We start from the raw sequence: 23,462 nt of genomic DNA, 5'->3' as shown, positions 1-23,462 counted from the left end.
TTGTTAAAAAAAACAACTCTAAAATATTGTACAATTATTAGGGAAATAAAAAAGAGGTGGGCATAAAATAGGGCTGAATTCAATGTAATGGTTTTTTAGTCATCTCCCAGAGTTCTTTCTTAAACGCTGTTCAGTTCTTTTGCTCCATTGGAAAGATTTGGTTGATCTCATTGTGAGACCGGTCCATAGAACTGGTCATCATATAGTAGTTGGAAGAGTTGAATATAATGATCTCCTGGCCTGCTCATTTCCTCAGCATCAGTTTTGTCTCCAGGCCTTTTAAATCATCCTGTTTTCATTTCTTACAGAACAATAATTTCCATAATATTCATATACCACAATTTATTCAGCCATTCTCCAACGTGGGTACCCACCAGTTTCAGTTTCTAACTACAAAGGGGCTTAAAACATTCCACATAAGGTCCTTTCCTTCTTTTAGTCTCTTTTGGAATGCCCAAATAAACTTTGGAAAAGGTAAACGTTTGTAACGGAATTTTAAACATCTAGAATGGTTATTGTTCAAATTCCACAACAATGCATGTGTCCCAGTTTTCCCATCCCTCAATAATCATCATTATTTTTTCCGTCACTTAGCCAATCGACGGTGTGTGTGGTATCTTAGGTTTCTTAATTTTGCATTTCTTGATTAATAATGACTTGGAGCATCTTTTCAAGCTAAAAAATTTTTCCCTTCACTAAAATTTCTGCTATCCTTTGACCATTTTTTCAATTAAATGGCCATTTTTTAAATTAGGTTAATTCTTATATTTTTAAATAGGGCCTTTATCAGAACCTGACTTAAAAAATATTTTCCCAGTTTTTGCTTCCCTTCTAACTTGTCTGCATTATTTTTTGACAAAAACTTTTCAGTTTGGTAAGTTGAAATTTTCTATTTTGGGATGTTGATTCTAGTTCTTTTTTATAAATTCCTTCCCCTTCCACAGGTCTAGAGGTAAACTGTCCTGTGTTCTTCTAATTTAGTTATAATCTCATTCTTTATCCTTGGGTGAACCCATTTTTGACCTTATCTTGGGTTGTTTAAGTATGGATCAATGCCCTATTTCTCCATATTAGTTTCCAATTTTCCGAGCAATTTTGTCAAACAGTGTTCTTATCCTGCGGGTCTTTGGGTTTGTCAAACACTAGGTTCAAGGGACTGTTTTGTCCTTGAACTAACCTATTCCATGATCAATAATCTTTCTAGCCAATACCAAATGGTTTTGGTAACTGCTGCTCTATAATATAATTTTAGATATAGTACAGCTAACCCCCTTCATTTTGATTTTTTTTTTCATTAACCTTGAAATTTTACCCTTTGTTTTTCCATATGAACTTTGTTGTTATTTTTAGTTCATTAAAATAGTTTTGGGGGTCTGATTGGATTGGGCAAATAAATAGATTGTTTGGTAATTTGTCATCTTTATTATATTTGTTGCCCTATCCGAGCATTTAATATTTTTTCCAATTGGTTTATCACCAAAGTGGAAAAGTGGCCTTAATTTGCTCATAAAGTTTCTGATTTTCCTTGGAGATAGATTCCTAAATTTTTTATATTATCAGGCTTTAAATGGAATTTCTTTTGCCTACTGTTATTTTTGGGGATATTAAGAATGCAGATGATTGGGTTTATTTTAAACGCAACTTTGTTTGGATTATTTCAAAACTTTTGTAGAATCTCTTGTTCTTAAGTATACCTATGTACCGGCAAGAGTGATAATTTGGTTTCCTACCTATTCTTATTCCTTTAATCTCTTTCTCGCTTTTTTCCAAAAGCACCGTTTCTAATAAAATTAAATTCATAGGAACCTTGTTTCATTCAGATCTTTAAATGGTTGAGTTTCTTCCATTACATAATGCTTACATGGTTTAAAAGATGCTGATTATTTTGGAAAAGTCCATTATTCCTATACTCCAAGTGTTTTGATAAATGGAAATTTTTTTCAAATGTTTTTCTGCATCTATTGAATGATCAATGGTTTTTGAATTTGGGGATTAATTGGCCAATTTATTATGTTTTCCAATATTGAACCACCATTTCCTATATAAACCCCACTTGACATATTAAATCCTAATTTTCTGATCTTTCTAATTCTTAAAGTTTTTCAATATTATTGGAGATTGGTCATAATTTTTCTTTCTTTTTCAACCTACCTGGTTTGGGTAAGTACCATGTCGTCAAGAGAATTTGGATTTTCCATTCCCTATTTTATAAATAATTTATATAGCATGGGGCCAATTGTTTTTAAATGTTTTAGAATTCACAAAAACCCCCTGGGGTTTTTCAGGGAGGTTTAATTCCTGTTCATTTCTTTTCTGAAATGGGATTTCCAATTTCTTCCTCCTCTGTTATTGGGAAGTCATATTTTTGGGTATCATCCATTCCCTTAGGTTACAAATTTTTCAAAATTGAGAAAATAATTCTATTATTTCTCTATTTCCTCTTCAGGGGAAAGTTCCTTTCATTTTAAATAATTTTCTTCCTCCCCTTTTTCAACAAAATTTACCAAAGGCTTCATTTTATTGGTTTTCATAGAACCCTCTAGTTTTATTAATTAGTTCAATAGTTTTTTTACTTTCAAATTTTAATTTCTCCTTTAATTTTAGTTTCAAATTTAGTATTTATTGGGGTTTTTAATTTGGTCTTTTTAGTTTTTTTTTAAAGCCCAATTCAAATCTTGTCTTTTCTCTTTTTATTCAAGTCAGCCTCTAAATATAAAATTTCCTCATTACCCGGGCCATCCCACAAATTTAGGCTCCACTTGCATTATCTTGGTGAAATTATTAATTGATCTTAATTTGCTGCTTCCCCAATCATTCTTTAAATGAGATTGTTAGTTTCCAATTCTTTTTGGTCTATTTACCCTAACTTTTGTTGAATGTAGTTTTTTATTGCATCATGATCTGAAAAAAAGCATTTATTATTTCTCTTTCTTTTTAATTTTAAGGTCTTTATGGCCTAATATTGTCAATTTGAATAGGTTCCATGAACTTCTGAGAAGAAAGTATATTCCTTCCCATTCAATTTCTAAAGATCTAACATACCAATTTTCTAATATTCTTTACTTCTTTAATTTCTTTCTTATTTGTTTTGTGGTTTGATTTTTAATTTGAGAATGCAAGGTTAGTTCCACTATTACAGTTTTTTGTCTATTTCTTCTTCAACTCTCTTAACTTCTCCGTTGGGAAGTTGGATCCATACCACTTGGTGCTTATTTTAATAGATATTGCTTTTTTGTTTATATACCCTTTAGCAGGATTAGCCTTCCATCTCTTTTTAAAGATTTTTGCTTTTGTTTGATCTAAAAGATGCACCCCTTTTTGACTTCACCTGAAACATAAAATTTTGCTCCAGCCTTTTCCTTTACTCTATATGTATCTCCCTGCTTTTTAAATGTGTTTCTTGTAAACAGATATTGTAGGGTTCTGACTTTTTGATCCAGCTGCTATCTGCCTCCTCTTTATGGGGATTCATCCCATTCATTTATGGTTAGAATTACTAATTCTGTATTACCTCCATCCAATAACCCCAGATTATGCTTTACTTTTTTCCTGCCTCCCAACCCTCTTTCCCTTTTGAACTTTTCCCCACTTGTATCTGATGCTTACCCTCTTTAAACCTCCTCCCCCCTTTGAATCTTTTCCCCTTCCTTCCCTTATTACTCTTTTTTTTCCCTTTTCCCTCCCCTTTTTAAAATGAGAGAATTTTCTCTTAAAACAAATGTCAATTATTTTTCTTTGAGCCAACTCTGATGAGGTAAGATTCCACAATGTTCCTCCCCCTCTCTAAATTCCCTCAGATAAGATGTTTCCTTTGCCTCTTTGGGATGTGGTTTCCCCTTTTATCCTCCTTCCCACCTTATTCTGCCATCATCCCTTTTCATATCTACTTCCTTTTTATTTATATCTAAAACTTATAATGTATTCTTTTGTATATCCACAACAAAAATACAATTCTCAAGGTTCTTTTTGTTTTCTGTTTTTTGAGTCCTATGTTTGGAGATCAAATTTTTGTTTATTCTTTTTCCTTAGAAACAAAGGAATTTTGGGTTTCATTAAATTCCATCTTCTTCCCTGGAAGAAAATGCTCACAACTGGTAGTTTATTCTTTGCATTCAAGTTCTTTGCCTTTCGAATGATTACCTTTGATCCTTTAATGTGGGGAGCCGATCTTGGGGTGATCCTTTGTGGCCCTGATTTAAATTGTTTTTTTTTTTTTTGGCTGTTTTAAAATTTTTTCCTTAATCTGATAGTTCTGAAATTTGGACAATATTCCTTGGGGTTTTATTTTAGGGTTCTTTCAGAAGGTGTTGATGAATTCTTTCAATGCCTATTTTACCTTCTGATTCTATTACATCTGGTAGTTTCTTTTATGATTTTTGTAAAAATAGTATCTAGGCTCTTTTTTTCATCATAATTTTTGGGAAAGTCCAAAATCCTCGATTATCTCCTAGATTATTTTTCAAGTCTTCGTTTTTTCAATAGATAATTATGGTTTTTTCAGTTTGTCATTCTTTTGGTTTGTTTGCTATTCTTGCTGTCTCAATGAATCATTAGTTTTATTTTTAATTCTAATTTTAAAAATTATTTTCTTCATTAGCTTTTTTGCTTCCTTCTGTATATTCCAATTGAGTTTTAAATGTATTGTTTTGGTCTGTGGAATTTTTCCATTTATAATTTTTTTTTAGTGAATTATTTTCTTTCAATTCACAGATCCTACTTTCTTGGTTCTTTGTCTTTTCAATTCACAAATCCTACCAGTGAATTCTTTATTTTTTTCCCAATTTTACTTTCCTGGATTTTTTACTTTTCCAATTCCAATTTTGTTTCCCTTTCCTGAATTTTTTTATCTTTTTCAATTTTTTTGGAGTTTTCTCTCTTGTAAGGCTTTCTTTCCTTTCCCATTTATCTTCAACCTCTTTTGGACTTTTAATGGTTCTTCTAGGGAGCATCATGTAAGGGCGTAATTCCGCTTTGGGGTATTGTCTGTTGCCTGTTTGTATTAGTCTCTTCAGGTTTCTGACCTGTTTTTTTCATAGAAGCTTTGATTTTCTTTTCATCTTTTTATTCATGTTTTTAAAGCCTTTATGGGTATGTCCCTAGGCAGGGGTTCCAGCTTCCTCTGCAGAACGGAGAGTGTCGGTTTCCGGCCCAGGTATGGGAGTGCTCTGGTGAAGTTTCCTTCCCCAACAGGGTGGATTCAACTGGCCGAGCCCAAATGAGTTGGGTGTGGGTTACGAGCCCCAGGCTAGAGACCAAGGGGTGGGGCCCGCCCCAGGCCAGAGCCTCTTGTGGGAATGTGGGTATTAAGCTGACCACAGACTGCCAATTCTCCGGAATCGCCCAAGTCTCGCCCCCCGCTCTGCCCCATCAAACGGCCCTGGGAAGCTGTTGGCCCCAAGCTGGCCCTCCACTGCACAGATTAGAGGCTAACCTGGGCTGTGCCCTCCTGCCATGCAGGTTCGCAACTGCCCCAAGGAAAAGCCCCTTACTGTGGGTTGGGGCTGCTGAGCTTGTGCTGAGATCTGTGCTCTCACTTTCGGTTTGAGGCTCTTCTCAGAAACTAATTTCTCTCCCAGTCGGCGCTTATCTCCCCCAGCTCCGGAACAAACCTTTTTTGCCAAGACTGCAGATTTTCTTCGGCTGGTGAGTTGTTATACTTTTTATCTTTATGAATTGTAGCAGTCAAGACTATTTTTGAGGCTCAATATAATATTGATAAAGAGGATAAGAGAAGAGCTTAGAAAGTTGCGTGTGCCTTCTCCACCATCTTGGCTCCGCCCCCCCCCATTTTTTTCTAGTCAACTAAAATATTACGCATATTGACTCAAAGTCTGCTGCATTCTCATTTGCACATGTCATTCTAAACAAAGAACCAAAACATATGATTGATAATTTCACTTTCATGTGCTGTAATCTGTGATAACTATATGACATAATCAGTGAAATAATTGTTGATAATTTCCATTTGTAGAGACATAAAATCTGAAAATAGTCCCCTTCCCCCTCTCTTTTCACCTTCATCCAAAGCCATACATACATTCAAGCACTGCATGATTAGCTTGGTCTGTGAAGTAGATAAATTGAATAGTGGGTAATTAACATTTATTACAGCAGGGATTTAGAGATGAGATTACCAAAAGGTCAGGTTATCTCTTCTATGTTTGAACATTAGCAATTCCTTTGCATGTTATTGTAGGGTAATGATCTGTTTCAGGTATTCTTAGCCCTACATTTCTAGAATCTCTATGAAATTCCAAGACCTCAGATTACTCTTGTAAAAGACCAAAATAAGTTCTCCTGTAAATTTTGTGTCACTTTAAACAAAGAAAAACAGAAACAACATTGGACTGCTGCATTACATGACACATGAGTGGGTAAAAAATGATCAACATCTCCTGAGCACTGACATCTGGGAATATCTATTAGATATTCTGAGTTGTCTTAGACCTGTTATATTTATCATGCTAGGAGTATCTTTTCAGTGATCACATAAATCAACATAATTCTCACATAATTCAACATCACAAACTGTTTATCTGTAGCTAGCGACAGCATTCTGCTACTCTGGTGCTAAAAAATATAACACTGGATAACTGTATTATATATACTTTTAAAGTGCTAGTCTAATAGCACTGGAATCTACAAAAGCAAGAGCCATTTGGGGAAGCCAAAAGAGGATATATGGCCTTAGTATGGTTGGATGTTTGTTTGTTTATAGAAATTATGCTTTCTCCCCTTTGTCACCAAATTTCTTGTAGACAAATTCATCTAACTGTTGAAGACAATTTTGCTTATAGAGTCACTTTGTTCCATGTTTTACAGAATAAACTGTTGATTTAAACTTAAAAAACTAGTTTATTATGATCAAATTCAACAAAATATGCCTAGGAATTCTGTTGCCTAGTGTAAAATCATTTTGTCGTGGCAGATATACAACAACAAAGGGTAGTCTATTCCTAATGGATACAATCACCTTGGGCAATTGATTGTTGGAGGGGCATAGGATGGAAAAGGAAGTTTGTAAGTCAGACAGCTGTTGAGGGGGAGAATGAGAGACATAATTCTGTGGGTATTATGAGCCAAAGGAATAGAATAGTAGAAGACCATTACCAGGAAGTAACACTTTTAAATGTGGTACTCTTAAGCAGATATTTAAATTCATCTGTAGATATGGTTCCTGACCCACTTATATCCCTCCCCTTGAAAGGGATATTTTAAATTTTGTTTCTATTAGCCAGCAACAGTAAAGCAGTAAAGTCTAAACTGACAAAGGCTTGTCTGTGAGGCCTATTTAATCAGTGATTTCATGGCATTTGAAAAACAATGAAGTGGTTATGGAATATTCTTTTACTCAGTTTTATATCTCTAATCAACATAACGGTCATATATAAAGAACAAGTACAGGCCTTTGTGGGTGGACAATTCAATTTTCCCCCATCCACCTTTAGGTTTTGTTCAGTATTCAGGTCTCAGTTCCATCTTTAATTTGTTCTCTTGCTGATCTCTTCTTTACTTCCTGAGCAGGGGAGATATGTGGATAAAAAAAATCATTCCACTGTAAGAATAAGTAGTTCTCCTGTCTCTTTTGCCTTGCCCACCTTGGGGTCTCAAAGGACAAGGCAACCCAGAGATGCACATTTCTCAAGGCTGTCCCTTTAAATGGAATAGAAAATGTGTTCTTTGCTGTAGAGTCACAGAAAAGTCACAGTAGCAGAACACTGAGTCATGATCTCAATTAAACAGAATGTTTACAGATACCACATTTCATCTTAACAGTCAAATTCCAAAGGTAATCTTAAATAATTTTGTTATTATTATTGGATTGTTATTAATGCTATTTTTACCTATGATCGTTGTTTTCTTGATTGATACAATATAAAAAGATATGGGATTTTCCAACTCTTTTTTTTTCTTCCTCTATTTTTTTTATGTATGTGCCTTTTAAAACATAATTGATGAAACTTTATGAAATCAAAGAATTTCAAAGCTAATAGGGGGCTTCAGAGGCTATCTAGCCCATTATGCTCCTGAAGGAGAGGGTCCTCTATAGCATATCTGGCAACTGCTCAACTGTGGTAATCTCACAATTGTGTTTGAAGGGATTTTTTTTAAAACTTTGAGAGAAGGGAATTCTTTATCTCCCAAGAAAGCCCAAAGAATCTTTGAATAACTCATAGTATTAAGAATTTTTACTATAATTTGTTTCTTTGTGATTTCCATCTACTATTTCTTGTTCTGCCCTCTGGGTCAAGTAAAAGCTGTCTAATCCCTCTTTCACATGACATCCATTCAAATATTTAAAGATCAGTCTCATGATGTGTCTAGATCTTCTTCAGACTAAAAATTCTTCTGGATATTCTTACAAACACCTATATTATACTTTTTACAATTTCCATCCATTTTTTCAATCCTGGTTTTGTTCTCTGCAACCAATACACTACATACTATCCCCTTTCTATATGACAGTTCTTCAAGTACTTGAGATAAATTTCTTGCCCTTCCAGATTATACTGTTCTTCTGACTAAGCATTTGAAGTTTCATTAAGTCTTCATATGGGTTCAAGGCCTTTCTTTCAACACATTGAGATTTAAATTTAACAAGGATTTATTAATTGTCTATAGTGTTCCAGGCAGCATGTTAAAGTCCTTTATAAGTATTATCTCATTCTATCCTCAAAACAAATCTGGGAGGTTAAAAGCTTTTATTATTTCCATTTTGCAGATGAAGAAATCAAACAAAATTGTGACTTGCTCATGGTGACATAGTTATTAAATGTATGAACTTATATTTAAGTAAAGTTCTCCCTGAGTCCAAGTCCAGGGCTTTATCTACTGGACTAAATACTTGCGTCTTAACCACTTATCAGTTGCCTAAATTTAGTAATAAAAAGTCAACATTACAGATGTGGTATGAACAGGATAGAATACAGTTGAATTGTCACTTCCTTATCCTTAGAAGCTATTTCTTTCTAAATGTAATCCATGTTAATCTCCTGAAGGTGATCTTTTTTGAACCCTAAAGTATTTTTAAAAATGTATCCATACTAAATTTTATCATCATGTATTTTAAGGTCATGTTCAATGTTCCAGTGGCAAGATATTTTTGGATACTGATTTTGTCAGTATGGGCCTTTCTATCCATTACTAAAGATAATGTCCTCCATCTGTGGGATGGGTGAAGGAGAGTTGGTGAGAGTGAGAGGAGAGATCTAGTCTCTTCTGTCTCTTTATGCATTTTGCTCCCTTCAGGCTCATTATTTTCCATAATCACTTTGAGTATGTTAGAGGGGATACTGCAGGAAGAAAACACTGGGAAGAAGTCAATTTGAGATGAATTAACATCTCTATTATATTTCAGTTCGCAGATTGTTACATACATACTACATACTTCAGGGAGTTTACCTTTAGGAAGAGATCTGAGACTTTACTGCTACTGTTTGAGCTGAATTATTTCACTCCCAATTGGAGAGCATCTTTACTCTGTACTGTCTGCTGTATGTATACCCTTTCTGATTTCTTTTTTGCAATTGATTTTGGATAAAGAAGTTTCTTTGATACTTGCTATCTGTATGCTTATCATAAAACTAGTAGTATTTATTGGCTATAAATCTTGGACCCCTCCATAATTCATTAAGAAGATATGATAGGAAGTTTAATTTGAACCCGAAAACCATGCCCCTATGTTAATTATATTTAAAAGATCATTTCACTTTGAACCACTCAACAACATCCCCAAGTTGTATGTGGAGGAGTTTTGATATACACACATATACATTTATAAAAATTCTATTTGAGAAGCAATAAAAAACCCATAAGAAACAATTATGTAATTAAGTCAACATTATGATTATTTTGTGTAGTAGTAAAATTACTGGAACATGGATTAAACATATACATAATTCATAGAAATTAGACGAAGTTCAAATAAATTAATATTGTTTCACAGTAATGACATTTATTTCAGATAATTTCTCAGTGGGAATAAAATATTTTTTTTAACTACTTAAGAACAATTTAAAAAATAGGAGTAAATTCTTGTTGCTTGATAAGTTATTACATTTCTCAACTCCCACCCCTAGCAATTTGCCAAAAATCCTTAATTTTTATAGACTATAAGAACTTTTAAGTTTCTTAAAGTTTCAGTGACTAAGAAATGTAGGGGTTATTCCCAATAATCCATTTCTTCTCTTGCCAAAGAACTCCAATTCCTTTTACTTATCATAAATACAGATTATAAAGTGGTTTACTAAGGTACTAAACAAGTGGGGATAATTTGTTAATGTTATCAATACTAGTAATAATTATTAATAATAGGTATTGGGAAAACATCAACCCTTGAATTCCCTGTGATATTATGAAGCACAGAATATTTTTATTTGCATTCCTACCCATCTGTACATGGCTATTAGACAATAAATTTACTAGAGCTTTTTTAGGGTGAAGTGAAAATACAATTGAATTTCTACTTTTTGTGGTTTTTTTACTTTTGAAAGATTAAGCTCTAGTCATTGGAATCTAGAGGAAGAAAAATAAATTATTGCCCTATACACTATTTACTGTTGAACTCTTTAAAAGTTTTCAAGTTACCACTATCATTTTGGCTTTACTAACTAAAGCTCTAGAATAATACTAATTTCTGCTTTCTCTACTTTCTACCCTAATGAAAATCCCTAGAAAATTAAATAACTTAACTTCTTAAAAATTCCTTATTCTTTACACTTTGAAGAAAAGCTTTTGTAAACTTCTTATTGGAGATCCAAAGTGGAATGGTATTGTCTTTCTTCTGACTCAGAAGAGGTCACAAGAAGAAAACAAAATGACTAGAAAATACAGACACAAAAGCAACATTTATGAGATGATCATAGTAAAGAAGACCATGTAAATGGTTATATAAAATAAAGGAATAAATTCAGCATCCTGTGTTTACTATTTTGGACTTTTGAAGGAAACAATCCTTTCTTCCTTGTTCAATTTCATTTAATATCAATTCAATAAACATTGTCTATCATATGCAAGACACTATACCACATTGGAGATATCAAAATAAACAAAAAAGCAAAAAAACAAAAACAAAAACAAAACAACATAGCTGCCTCTGCCTTTAAAGAACTTAAATTTTATGGATGGGGAATAAGAAATGTTCACATTTAAATAAGATAAAAAGTAGAATTTGACAAAGGCAAAGGAGAAAAGAGAGGCTTAAAAACATGGGATCAAAGATAATTTTAAGCTAAGGAATTTGGAGATCTGAGAGGATGACATTATAATCAATAGAATTAGACCTTAAGAAGTAGGAAAGGTATTTATACTAGGGGAAGATAATAAATTCACCTACTAATATATGAGTGTCAGTGGGATGTCCAGGTTGCATTTAACTAAATATTTTCTCCCCAAATCTTCTATCTGAAAAATAACATTTTTATGCATCCCAATGAAAACCTTAAAATTCTTAGGAATTAGCATATGGGTTATTTATCTTTAATTTAGTTTCTAATAGTATTTTCAATGATACTACTATATTTTAAATGAAAATAACTACAATGCCAGTTTCAAAAATAATTTGATCAAGAGGAATTCACTACCTTTGAAACATTAGTCTTTTTATACAATAGGCTGTCACAGGCACTAGTTGCTAGGCATAGGGAGGCATTCTTTTGGCCATCAAAGGCTGTATTTTTCCCAATTAAAATGACAGAAACATTGAGCAGTGTCAAGAAAATCTGATAATGAAAAACACAATAAATCCTTTGCAGTTCATGAGAATGAGAACAAAGCAAGACTTGGCTTAAAAGAAAGGAAAAAAAATGATTTTGTTGATAATAAGTTTAAATGTTTGGCTACATGCCCTGGCAGGAGTTTCACTGTTTGATATCCATTACTTAGGTATAGTCTGGCTTCCATAGCAATTTAAAGAAGAATCCCTGGGTGCCTCTGTCTACGGGGGTTATCTTGATCTTGTAGCACTAATGGGGTGATGTGCCCTGGGTTCATTTTGAAAGAACACATTTGATATGAAGATAGACAGCAAACAGAGGAATCTTGGCATAGTAGATATAATAGGATGTGGAGTCAAGAAGACCTTGATTCAAATTCAGCATCTGACATTTGTGAGCCTTGGTAAGTTATTATGTCTCTGTTTGACATGGTAGAGTTCCTAAGACTTACTGATTAAAGTCAGTGTCAAATAGTGAGTTAGGTCAGTGGACACAGTGTCTTCCATTCTAAGAATGTGCTGTAGTGAAGAAATCAAAGGTTACTCTTGTATTCTCCCAAATATTAAAAAGGATATTCAGTAAATGCTCTCCTGCATTTATTTAGGACCAGACTTCTAGCATGTTGGAAAGTAGCCTTGATTTCATAGCACTAAAGGAGGAATATATGCTGAATTTTTTAATGGAAATTTTGAAATTTTAAAAGATAATTTTAAATGTTGTAGAAGGTTAGAGAGATTTCTGGAAAATAAAATATCACAAACTCTCTTCTTTACCAAAAAAGGGGGAAAAAAAGGATGGAATTTTTCTAAATGACAACAAAATGATTCCCAGGATGTGATTGGACCTCATTGGTGGCTTCCTTGTCACCTAAGGGTACAAAAAGTTCTGCTCATGTCATCTGAGGGCTCCTTCAACTTGACAACCATTCAAGTCACCAGACTCTGCCCTTCTGAGATCCTAAAATGGTTTGCCATATTCTTTTCCAGCTCATTTTACAAAGGGCAAAGGGGTTAAGTTACTTGCCCAGGGTCACACAGCTAATAAGTATCAGAAGCTGGACTTGAAATTAGATCCTACTGACTCCAAGCCCAGCAAGATGTCCACTGTGTCATCTAACTGTCAAAGAAATCTTTAGAAGCATTATAAGAGCTGTGTCACCGCATTTTTACTGAATGTGCCAGCTGTATTAAGGCAAAGTAAACCTCTGTTACTTAACTGTTCAATGATTTACAAATATCTAATTTTGCCGTGAGTAAAAACTGAACTTATTGTCAAGACTCCCCTTTACAAGCTTGTGGAAGGATTTTGGTGAGTCACAGCCTTTGGACTTATAGGATATCTATATAGAGAATGAACACATGGGTTCCTTTATATTTAACCAAGCACTTATTTCTTGGAGTAACTTAAACATAATAAATTAAAGGAAGGTCTATACTTAAAAGATGTATAATAATTCAATACATCAATATGTATATAGCTAGTCAGCATAGTGGATAGAATTCCAGACTGGAATGCCTGGTTTTAAGTCCTATTTTATACATTAACTAGCTGTGTGACTCTGGGGAAGTTAATCTATCTAGGCCCAACTTTTCTTCATAGTAATGATGATGATGATGATAAAATATTGAAATGAATGAAGATGATAAAAATATCTACATCACAGGGTCATAGTGACCATCAAAAGGATGACCTCATATACATATATACACACACAAATTACTTTATAAGTCATACAGTCTCTATATAAATGGCAATTATTTTTGCACCATCACCATAAAGAATTTTATTAATTTCTTCAATGTAAAATATAAAAATGACCTATACAATTATTTGAACTTTAAAGAATTACATTCCCTAACTATTCCTCCTGGTGTAATTATTTATATGTCTCTTGCGTTTCAGCTTAAGATCATTGAGAACATTGAGAGTTCTATTGATGGTTTTTTCTTTTCTTTCTAAAAATATATATTATAGTAGAAATAACAGTGGGCTTGAAGGCAACACACCAGGTTTGAAATTCTAACATTTGATAACTTTATGATCACTGGCAAGTGAGCTACTTAATAAGACCCTTTCTTTATCTGTAAGATGGGGACAACAATGCTTACATAAGCAACTTCACCAGGCAGTTATAGACAAAGCACTTTGTAAATTTTAAAGGAGTATACAAGAGTAAGTTATCATTATTACTTTCTGAGTCTGGCAAAAGAACATCTGAAACAAACACATATTTACTTTCTTTTTGCTTTGTCACTATCTTAGATTCCAAGTTCTGTTAACCATTTTGGGGTTCTATTTTTCCCAATCTTCTTGGTAGAAAATGGAAGAAAAATAAAACTTTTCCTATAAGAATGAAAGTTGTTATTATACCATTAATAAAATCAAGAATTTCAATAGTTTCTTCAATATAAGAATGCATCTAAAAACTATTTCAAATATGAAATCTCCACTCAATGGTGAGGATTTTGCCCTCTATCTAATATTTGTGATCAGTTCCTATATATGTTGTAATTATGCCCTTGTCTCAAACAATATTGAAAAAACCTCATATTGTTATTTTTGTTTCAGGTATTTATTGCAAACATTAGTTTTGATATTTGTCAAGTCTCCTATTATCCTTCGAAGGTCACACTTTTCTTTCCTGCCTCAATAAAATTTTAAGTGGCCCCTAAGTTGCTGGAAATCAGGCTGTTTTACATAGACAATAATATGCAAACTTTGGCAGATATGATTGAAACTGGAAAGACTATCACAGAAAAGAAAACAAAGATGAAATAAACCATTTATGCAATGCCTAATTTAGTTAAGTTCTGAGAAGATTATTATTAAAAGATTGGACAGCAGTAATGAATGTTTTTAGTGACAGAACATTAAGAGAATCTACTAAGGCCACAAGCGATTTTTGGTAGAAGAATTCCCACACTGACAAAACCAGATTCTTGAAGTGTTGAAAAGTAGTTGTTACTTAAGAAATGTTTAAAATATCTTCCACAAAATTAAATTTTTGAAGTGCTGAAATGTAGATGTTATTTAGGATCTGTTTAAAGTATCTTCTAGATATAATTCCCCCTTGTCCTTAGGTTGCATGTCATTTAATTTTGCTATTTCACTTTGCATATACTTTTTCTTTTCTTTTTGTATCCGTATATCATATTTCTTTCCTTCAATTCTCTATCCCTTTTAAAAATCAAGTCTATCCTTTTCCAATTTCAACCCTGATCCTTGAATTTTTTTCAATAAAAAAAAAAAAAGATCCTGGGTTTCAGGAGGAACTCATAAAGAGAAATAGCAGCTAGGAGCCACAAGGATGAAGGTAAAGTTTATTTATTTATTCATTATTCTTCCCTTCCCCCACTTCTCCCTAATATTGTAAGTTTCAGGGGTCAGAGATGGAATTAATAGTGGAGCCTATTAATCCTGACCTGCCTAATTTTCATGCAAAATTGGCTTTTATCTGTTTCTCCAGGCTGAAAGCATGGAGTTGTCTGAACTCCATGTGTTGTCTGAACACATGTTCAGACTGAACTGTGTTGTCTGGCCAGTAGAGGTTGCTTTTTTCTTGGAACTGTGCTGAAGCACTTGGTGTCTGGCTCACTGGATATTTCCTATTTTCTGGGACTGTGCTGAAGTATGTGGAGGTACTCAGAATTGGCTAAGACCCTTGGTGTGGGGGTGGTGGACTGGTGGTGGTAGTTGCTTATGTCACTGTACTGCAGCTCAGGACCTGCCACTGCTTAGCTGAAGTGGGATTTACTGCTGGCTTGCTGGAACAGGTTCTGGCCTGACACAAACCTTTCTTGCTGATCTTCCAAGTTTCTTAGGCTCAAAGATTGTCTTGCCCTCCTTCTCCCCAATTTTTTAAATTAGTTCTGCCACTCCAGGATTTGTTTTAGGGTGCTATTTTATGTGGGTTTTTTGGGAGGGTAGTATCCACACATATGATGATTTATTGCTTACTCTGCCATCTTACTTCCTGGAAGAATCCAATAATCCTAATATTATCTCTCCTTGATCTATTTTTCTAGGTGAATTGCTTTTTCAATGAGAAGTTTTGTTTCCTTCTTAAAAAACAAAAACAAAAACAAAAAAACTTTTGATTTTATCATATCTTGATGTCTCACAGAGTCAATATTTACTTCTTGTTCAGTTCTAATTGTTAAGGATTTTTTTCCCCAGTAGCTTTTTGTACTTCTTTCTCCATCTGGCCAATTCTATTTTTAAAGAAGTTATTTATCTCAGCAAAATTTTATATACCTTTTTTTCCCACGGTATTGACTCTTTTTTTATGATTCATTTGAACTACTTTCTTTTCCCAATTTTTATTCTACATCTTTAATGTACTTTTAAAAACCCTTTTACAGTTCTAGGAATTCTTTTTCAGTCTGAGACCAAATTGCATTTTTTTAAAGCTTCACATGCAGCCATTTTGACACTATTATCTTTTTCTAAGTTAAAGCCCTGATCTTCCTTATCACTATTACTATTAACTTTCTATAGTCAAGTTCTTTTATTGTTTCCCCCTCCCCTGCTGTGTGTGTGTGTGAAAGGGGGAGAGGGAAAGCAAATAAGAGAGACACAGAGACAGGGAAGAAACAGAGAGAGAGAGAGAGAGAGAGAGAGAGAGAGAGAGAGAGAGAGAGAGAGAGAGATTTGATGTTTTCATGTGATGGGCTCTAATCCTGGGTTGTTGCAAGGTTCTCTGCTGAGGCTTTGGGTCTTACTACAGATTTCCACTGGGTTTCAGGGCTTACTTGCTTGCTTTCTGTGTAGGGTATGAAGTGTTGGGTTTCCCCATTGGCATCCCTTGGGAATGGCAGGTGCTGGTCTGCCCTAGAGGTCCTGCTGCTGGGCTGCCATTAAAACAAGATCTCTCTCCTGGTAGTCCCCAGGATCAGGGTCTTGTTATTGACCAGCTTCTGGGGAGGGCTTTTCTATTGGGCTGCAATGGGCTCATAGCCTCACTGGCTGGGGGTGGCCTTGCCATAGTGCCCCAACTGCTCACTTATCTATGATGGATTTTTCCCCGGGTTGGAGCCTTGCTGTAGGCACCCTGCTGTGTGGGTGGCTATTGCCCTTGCCCTTGGACCTCACCTTCCATCTCAGCAAGACAGACCTTTCCTACTAGACTGGTAAGCTATTGCTTTCCTCTTAGATCAATTCTGAGGGGGTTTTCTAGTTGTTTGGTGGGAAATTTGGGAGGACTTCAGAGAGTTCCTTCCTTACTCTGTCATCTTGGAGCTGAAAGTCAGAGAAGCATTGTTTTTTAATTTTCCAAGAATTTTATAAATGTGAGCTACTTTTATTTTGTCCCTGATCTCTTATCTTTCTATACTTTCTATTCACTCGACCAGGCCCACATAATTTCCCCCAACTTCTGTCATACCATGCTTTCTTGTTCTTTTCATTACCTCTAATCAAGACAGAACAGGATCTGATAACAGGTGTTAGTGCTTTTTGACTAAATACAAATAGGTGACTTAATGCTTTAAGTTTTCTTATGCATGTCATAGACATTATCTTTTTTGTTCCTCATAACTTCTATAATCCCAATGGGGTAAAATTTGAAGCTAGATTTCTCTTGAGACTAAATCCAGACTTCCGATGAATATGTACTCCTGCCTATCATAGACTTTGAAATTAATTTAAATTCAACAGTCTTGAATTCTGCAAAAAGTCACAGAGTTTAAGGATTAAGAAAAGGTCATTGGATTCAACCATTCAGAACAGGTTTAAAAGATCAATTATGCCTTATTAGCATAATAAGGTCTCACTAATTCAGATCAATTTTGTTGAAAGGCTTGCCTCAATAAAAGTAATGAATGACAGGAATTAATGAAATGCAAATTCTTTTTGCTTTGCAATTTTATAATGTAGATGAAATAATTTTATTGTAAAATATTAATATTAAACATCAATAGATTTCATAAAATATGAATACTGATGCTTTAACATACACAAATACACAAATATGTGAATATATATATATATACATGTATATATATTGTTGAACAGTATAATAGAGAGCCTTATTATAAGAAATATATCAAACATTTATATATAATTAGATTCTCTAAACATACTTATAGGAGACTGATAATTAGTATCTGTGACTTCAGTAACAATGATCTAAAAAGTTAATCACTAGTGAGAAAATAGGGGCAAAACAGATAATAAATGGGAGCAAAAAATGGGGGAAGTTCCAAGATAATTTGAGTTTGGCAGGATTAGAAAAATTTTATTTTGTTTATTTTTAAGGAACAGGTAAAATATGATCATATTTGTAGGGAACAGAGAGAGACCAGGAAGATATCATTTTTTATCCTCAGTTGTCTCACATTAAAAACAATGACTAGCTGATTAATAAATGTTGACTGACTTGCACCAAATCCACTTGAACAAGCCCAGTTTTTTGGTTTCTCATAGCAAAAACCACTTGTTCTAAGCTTTAACTGACAGGAGAGTGGAATCAGCAAATTAGGATGATATTGATGGCAGTCTATAAACTGGCAGCATCAAAAAAAAGAGAGAGAGGAGACAGGGTAGAAAAGAAAAACAATATAATCTTAGTATTTCTGAAGCTTCGAGTCATATAGTGATTATATACCTCAATAGGCATCAGAATAGATTATAGTATGTCCAAGGTAGATAGCATAGAAGAGGAAAATATACCATATATTCTATAAAAATGAGGGCAGAGATCTTGTTTTCACAAAACCTCCTCTACTGATCAGGAGTTTGGGCAAAATAAATGCTCAATAAATGACTGATAACTGAATTATTTTCTCTCAGAAATGCTTAGATTAAAACAAATTTCAGTGCTCAAAAAGACAAGAGTTGATGGTCTGAAAAATTCACTTGAGTAACACTTTGTTCTCTGATAATTCTAGAAAGGTATATACTGTTTTCAAACATCCTTGTGTTAGAAAAATTTAATTATCTGTACACAATTGATATGTCTGTTAAAGCAATTCCCTGAAAAATCTATGTTGAGTGTATTTATGGCTATAGAATTAATTTTAAAGAAATAAAACTACCAATCTCCAATTTCTGTTATTTAGTTTTTTTTTTCCTATTGAAACAAGATTTTTCATGAAACTGGTCTGGATAAATGAAGTTTTATAAGACTTTACTATGCTAATAAAAGTGACAGAATTCATTTTATACTGATGAATTGTAAGAAGTTTGAAACTTTTTTGAAGAGATTTTCTTAGTCTTTCTAAGATGACATTGGCTTCAGTTTAAATTTTCTGTTCAGCAGAATGTTTTAATAGAAACAACCCTGAAATTTACATCCAATTATATAGGTTCTCATTGTAGCTATGCTATTTAGATTTTTCTTTCTCCTCTCCCCTAATCTTAAGCAAGCCACTTAACATCTTTGATTTAATTTAATCTCACTGAATTTTAATTTCCTCATCTGTAAAATGAAGGTATACAATGATTGGGTTACTATAAAGACATTTTTCCTAACAACTGTAGCCATCCTAAAGAAGAATAGACTGATTTGAACATTTAGATGATTGTTTTAGATTTAGAAGAAACTTCAAAGGCAATTTAATCCAACTGAGGAAAGTAAAGTGTAAGAAGTTAAGGGAATTATCCATTTTCAAACAAATCATAAATATCAGAAACAGTGTTTCTCTCTCTTCATCTCCACATCCTGAATCCCCTGGCTTCCCTTCAGAACTAAAACCTCACCTTCTGCAAGAGGACTCCCTCAACTTCTTAATGTTAATGCTTTCCCTTAAAGTTTTCTCTACTTTTTACTATATGTATTTTGTTTATTCATTGCTTGCATGTTGTTTCTCTCCCTCAGACTGTGAAGTCTGTGAGGGTAGAAAAATATTTGCATTTCCAGTGATTAAGTCAGTGTCTGGTATACAGCAGGAGTTTAATAAATGCTTGCTAATAAATTGACTTCTTACACAAGGCTGTATGCTTTTTCCATTGTACCTTACTAAGTGATTTCTCTGTCTTTAAAGATGCAATATAAGTTGAATGGTCACTTGCTGTAGGCATTTTGAATGGGACTGATACTTTAGATGGTAATTGGACTAGATGACTTTTGAGATACCACCTAACTAACTATAGAGTAATATGATGCAAAATTGTTATTTCAAACTATCCTTTTCCTTTTAAAGTTTTTATTTAGAATTCTGGAATGATAAATATTTTGATCATATAATGAGAAGATGAAAGTCATTAGAAAAACTCTGATACTAGGATATTGAAGGAAAAGGGAATGGTAGAGGATGAGATGAAGAAATAGTGTTGTGGAAACAATGAACATGAACTTTGAGTATGAAAATAGTATAGACCAAATGAGCCTGGTGTGCCATGGTCAACGGGGTCACAGAGTCTGACATGATTAAACAATTGAACAGCAATAACAGTTTTTAAAAATTCTGCTGTTAGGTACTATAGAGGTGGTGGTAAAGAGAAAAGGGGCAACTCCAATTGGCAATTGGAACATCACTGAGCAAATCACTAAGTCAAGAAGATGGAGAAGGGATTAGAAATGTTCCTTGCCCAACCTTGGAGAAAAACTTGAGTTGTGACTTGATTACAAATGGGTTCATGGCAGCTGAAGGAGCAGGTTATAGCTTGGGCAGGACAAAGGAACAGCAGGGGGAAGATTACAGCAAACAAGTCCAGTGACAGTTCTGCAGTTGAAGGGGTGGATTGGATTGGAATTTTGTACCTTTGGATTGTTGGTATCTTGGACTGAATCCCAATCACAAAGTGCCAATTGTTGTTTTAATCATTTACTATGCTTCTCCAGGAATTGAAACCTATTCTTCTTTACCTCAGGGGCTTATCAACATATTTCCTTCCTTCAAATTTTTCTGCCCAAGGAAAAGCCAACCCTCATCTCTATTTTCCCTAACCTTAACATAAGCATTATCCTCCATTTTTTCCCCTCTCAATATCATATTAAACATTCTGTGTTTTTTGACATAGTTGACATTATTTTATTTAGTATTTATTGATTATCACTCCATCAACCTCATTTCTAATACTAATCAGGTTCAACAAATAGTTATTAAATATCTTTATGAGCAAAGGCACACAATGACCTAGTCTCTGCCTTCAAGGAAATCACATTTCTAAGTCTCTTATATGCCTCTACTTCTGATTATCAAGTAATTTCACTGGTATTTTTGCTCTATATTAGCAAGCACATTAATCTTTAATGTATGGGACATCAACAAAAACATAAACAGATTTTTTGGGGGGAAATACCGTGATAAAGGATATTTCAAGGAATGTTCACTGACCATTTAATACATGGTAAGAGTCATGGAAAAACTAGTAACATTACATAAAGAACACACAGAAGAACATCTTATGTGCAGAATAACCAACTCAAAGAAAAATAAATGAGATGGACCACTGATAGGACTAGAGGTTATGGGAAAAGGTTAGAACTAAGTCTGATCCTTGAAAGAAGTGAAAATTAAAATTAATGAAGAGAAGAAATGGAATGTGCCCTCATCTGAAATGTTTTGCTTTCCCACCTTCTCCTATTTATTCTTCTGTCTTCTTTCAAGACTGTACTCAAATCTCACCTTTTGCAGGAGCCTTTTCACAGTTCCCCTAGTGACTTGTGCCTTTCCTATGAGATAACCTTCATATACATCTTATACTTACCCAATTATTTGCATTCTGCCTCTTCCATGAGAATATAAAATCCTTGTGAAGAGGGAATGTTTTCACTTTTATTTTTATCCCTAAGGCTTAGCATAATGCCTGACACAGAGTAAGCATTTAATAAATATTTGTTGAATAACTTTCTGAAAACTTGATATTCTTACATAATGAAACTGAGTGAATTTCATCTACATAGATCACTGGAAAGCATCATTATATAGTAGGAAAAAAAAAGCATGAGGATATGGGTTCAATGGAGTTAGGTTATAGAGTGGATAAAGTGCTGGGTCTAGAGTCACAAGAACTGAATTCAAATCTAGACTCAGACAGTATTTATGTGACTCTGGGTAAATTCTAAATCTCCATTTGCCTCAGTTTTCTCAACTGTAAATTTAGGTTAACAATAACCCAGGGTTAATATGAGTTTCAAAGGAGAATCTTTCTAAAGTGCTTGGCACATAGTAGGCTTGTCTTTCCTTTTCTATTTCTTTGTCATCTTACTTCCATATTTATATGGATTCATAGCCCTATTATACCTGAAAATAACAAATAGTATACAGAACATGTGAGTCTTGAGATAATGTTTATGTCTGTAGACATGCAATATCTTCCTGGATATCTCCTGGTATTATTGTTGTCTGCTTTTACTGACAGGAATGACATTATTCCAATTAAATTAAGTAAATGCTCTTCATAGTTCCATAACCAAGTAACCAATTAAATGAATATTAGTCCCATTATTCTGATTCCAGAGGTAGCAAAGCAAAAACTAGAAGTATCAGACACATAATCTGCCACCTGGACCACTACCAAGTGCATTTCAACCTTATTAAAATTTGTGAGGTTATACTTAACAATAAAAATACAAGTACAATAATATATATATATAATATCATATTTTAAAATTAAGTCTACATGAAGCCTGCAAGGATTCTTATATGTGGATTAGTAGAGTTTGACACCATTGTCTAAATCTATCCATTGCAGACACTACTGAGTTACAGGTTGGAAGTTTCCCTATTTGGGAGTTCCTCCAAACCAATGAAGGCACAAATTCAATCCCTATTCCTATTTGGATTATGGCTGTGTTGGAACTTTTCAGAAATAATACAGAAGTCTAGGAATTGGATCAGAATAATTGGCTCACCTTAAATTGGTCAATCTCAAGCAATACTATAATGGGAAATCCATACAGGATAGTGGGTTTGTGGGAAAGAGAGGACAGATAAGAAAAAAGATAAAAAAGTAAATACTTCTATATAGATTCTGTTAAGAGCAAGGTGCTTTTAAAAAGGTCAATGAAAGGAAAATTTTCCAACCAGTAAAATAATTCAAATACAACTAGGAGGTAGGCATTTTCTTAGCAAATATTTTCAGAAAGACAAAGAACAGGGAGGACAGTGGATTGAGAAGGAGCACAAAGCTAAGGACACAAATGCTAAGAAAGAAAAATCACATTCTATTTGGACAAACTAGTCACTGCATCAAGAAAAAAGTTTGATTGTCTCATTTTCTATAATAAGAGCACTGTTTAAAATAAGATTTTGAGCAAATACTATAAAGACACACATCCCAGGGGATTTCATAAATTACTTGATCAGCACAGCGTCATGAGCTATCATTTTTGAAGATTATGAAGGAGAGAGGAGTTTCTCAGTCAGAAAAAATAGGCAACCTCCGCCCTCACCCCTACCACTATCTATTTTGGGAAACAAACAAAAATGTTAATCTGAAAGAAAAAAACTGAATTTATGAAACTATTTTCATAACTAGATAACACATGAAATTATATGCAAATCTTTTAAAAATCTGGTGTACCTAAGCGTCAGTAATAAAACATCATATAATACATCTTGGATCAAAATGACGATCAACAACAAATTAACTTAATAGAAAAAAAAAGAAGCTTATAAACTTGTTTTATAATTTCCAAATGTTTAGACATTTTGTTAAATGTCCTTCACATTGTGCTTGGAAAGGTGGAGGCATTAAAAAAACTCTCAATATTACTACAATTTATGTAACTTTTATATACTCCACATATCTATATAAATCTAATTTTTGAGTTGGAGTTTTATGGTGGAGATAGGTTGGAAA

The 23,462-nt window shown here is 33.8% G+C and overlaps 1 protein-coding gene and 1 long non-coding RNA gene across 16 annotated transcripts in view; one reads left to right on the top strand and one right to left on the bottom strand.

Annotated features, from left to right (window-relative positions):
* The window catches only part of MAGI2 (membrane associated guanylate kinase, WW and PDZ domain containing 2), a 1,604,868-nt gene that overhangs the window by 669,041 nt on the left and 912,365 nt on the right, over positions 1-23,462 (bottom strand). The gene's annotated exons all lie outside the window — the stretch shown is intronic.
* Positions 7,701-23,462, top strand: part of LOC116419659 — a 127,311-nt gene continuing 111,549 nt past the window's right edge. For all 3 annotated transcript variants that reach the window (XR_004229928.1, XR_004229929.1, XR_004229927.1), the window contains exons 1-2: positions 7,701-7,789; positions 9,359-9,494. This is a non-coding gene — a long non-coding RNA (uncharacterized LOC116419659). The remainder of the gene's footprint in view (positions 7,790-9,358; positions 9,495-23,462) is intronic.

This window comes from Sarcophilus harrisii, chromosome 5 (genome assembly GCF_902635505.1).
Source record: "Sarcophilus harrisii chromosome 5, mSarHar1.11, whole genome shotgun sequence".
NCBI classification, from domain to species: domain Eukaryota; kingdom Metazoa; phylum Chordata; class Mammalia; order Dasyuromorphia; family Dasyuridae; genus Sarcophilus; species Sarcophilus harrisii.
Note: the sequence above shows the minus strand (reverse complement) of the source record. Positions and strands in the feature narration are given on the sequence as shown.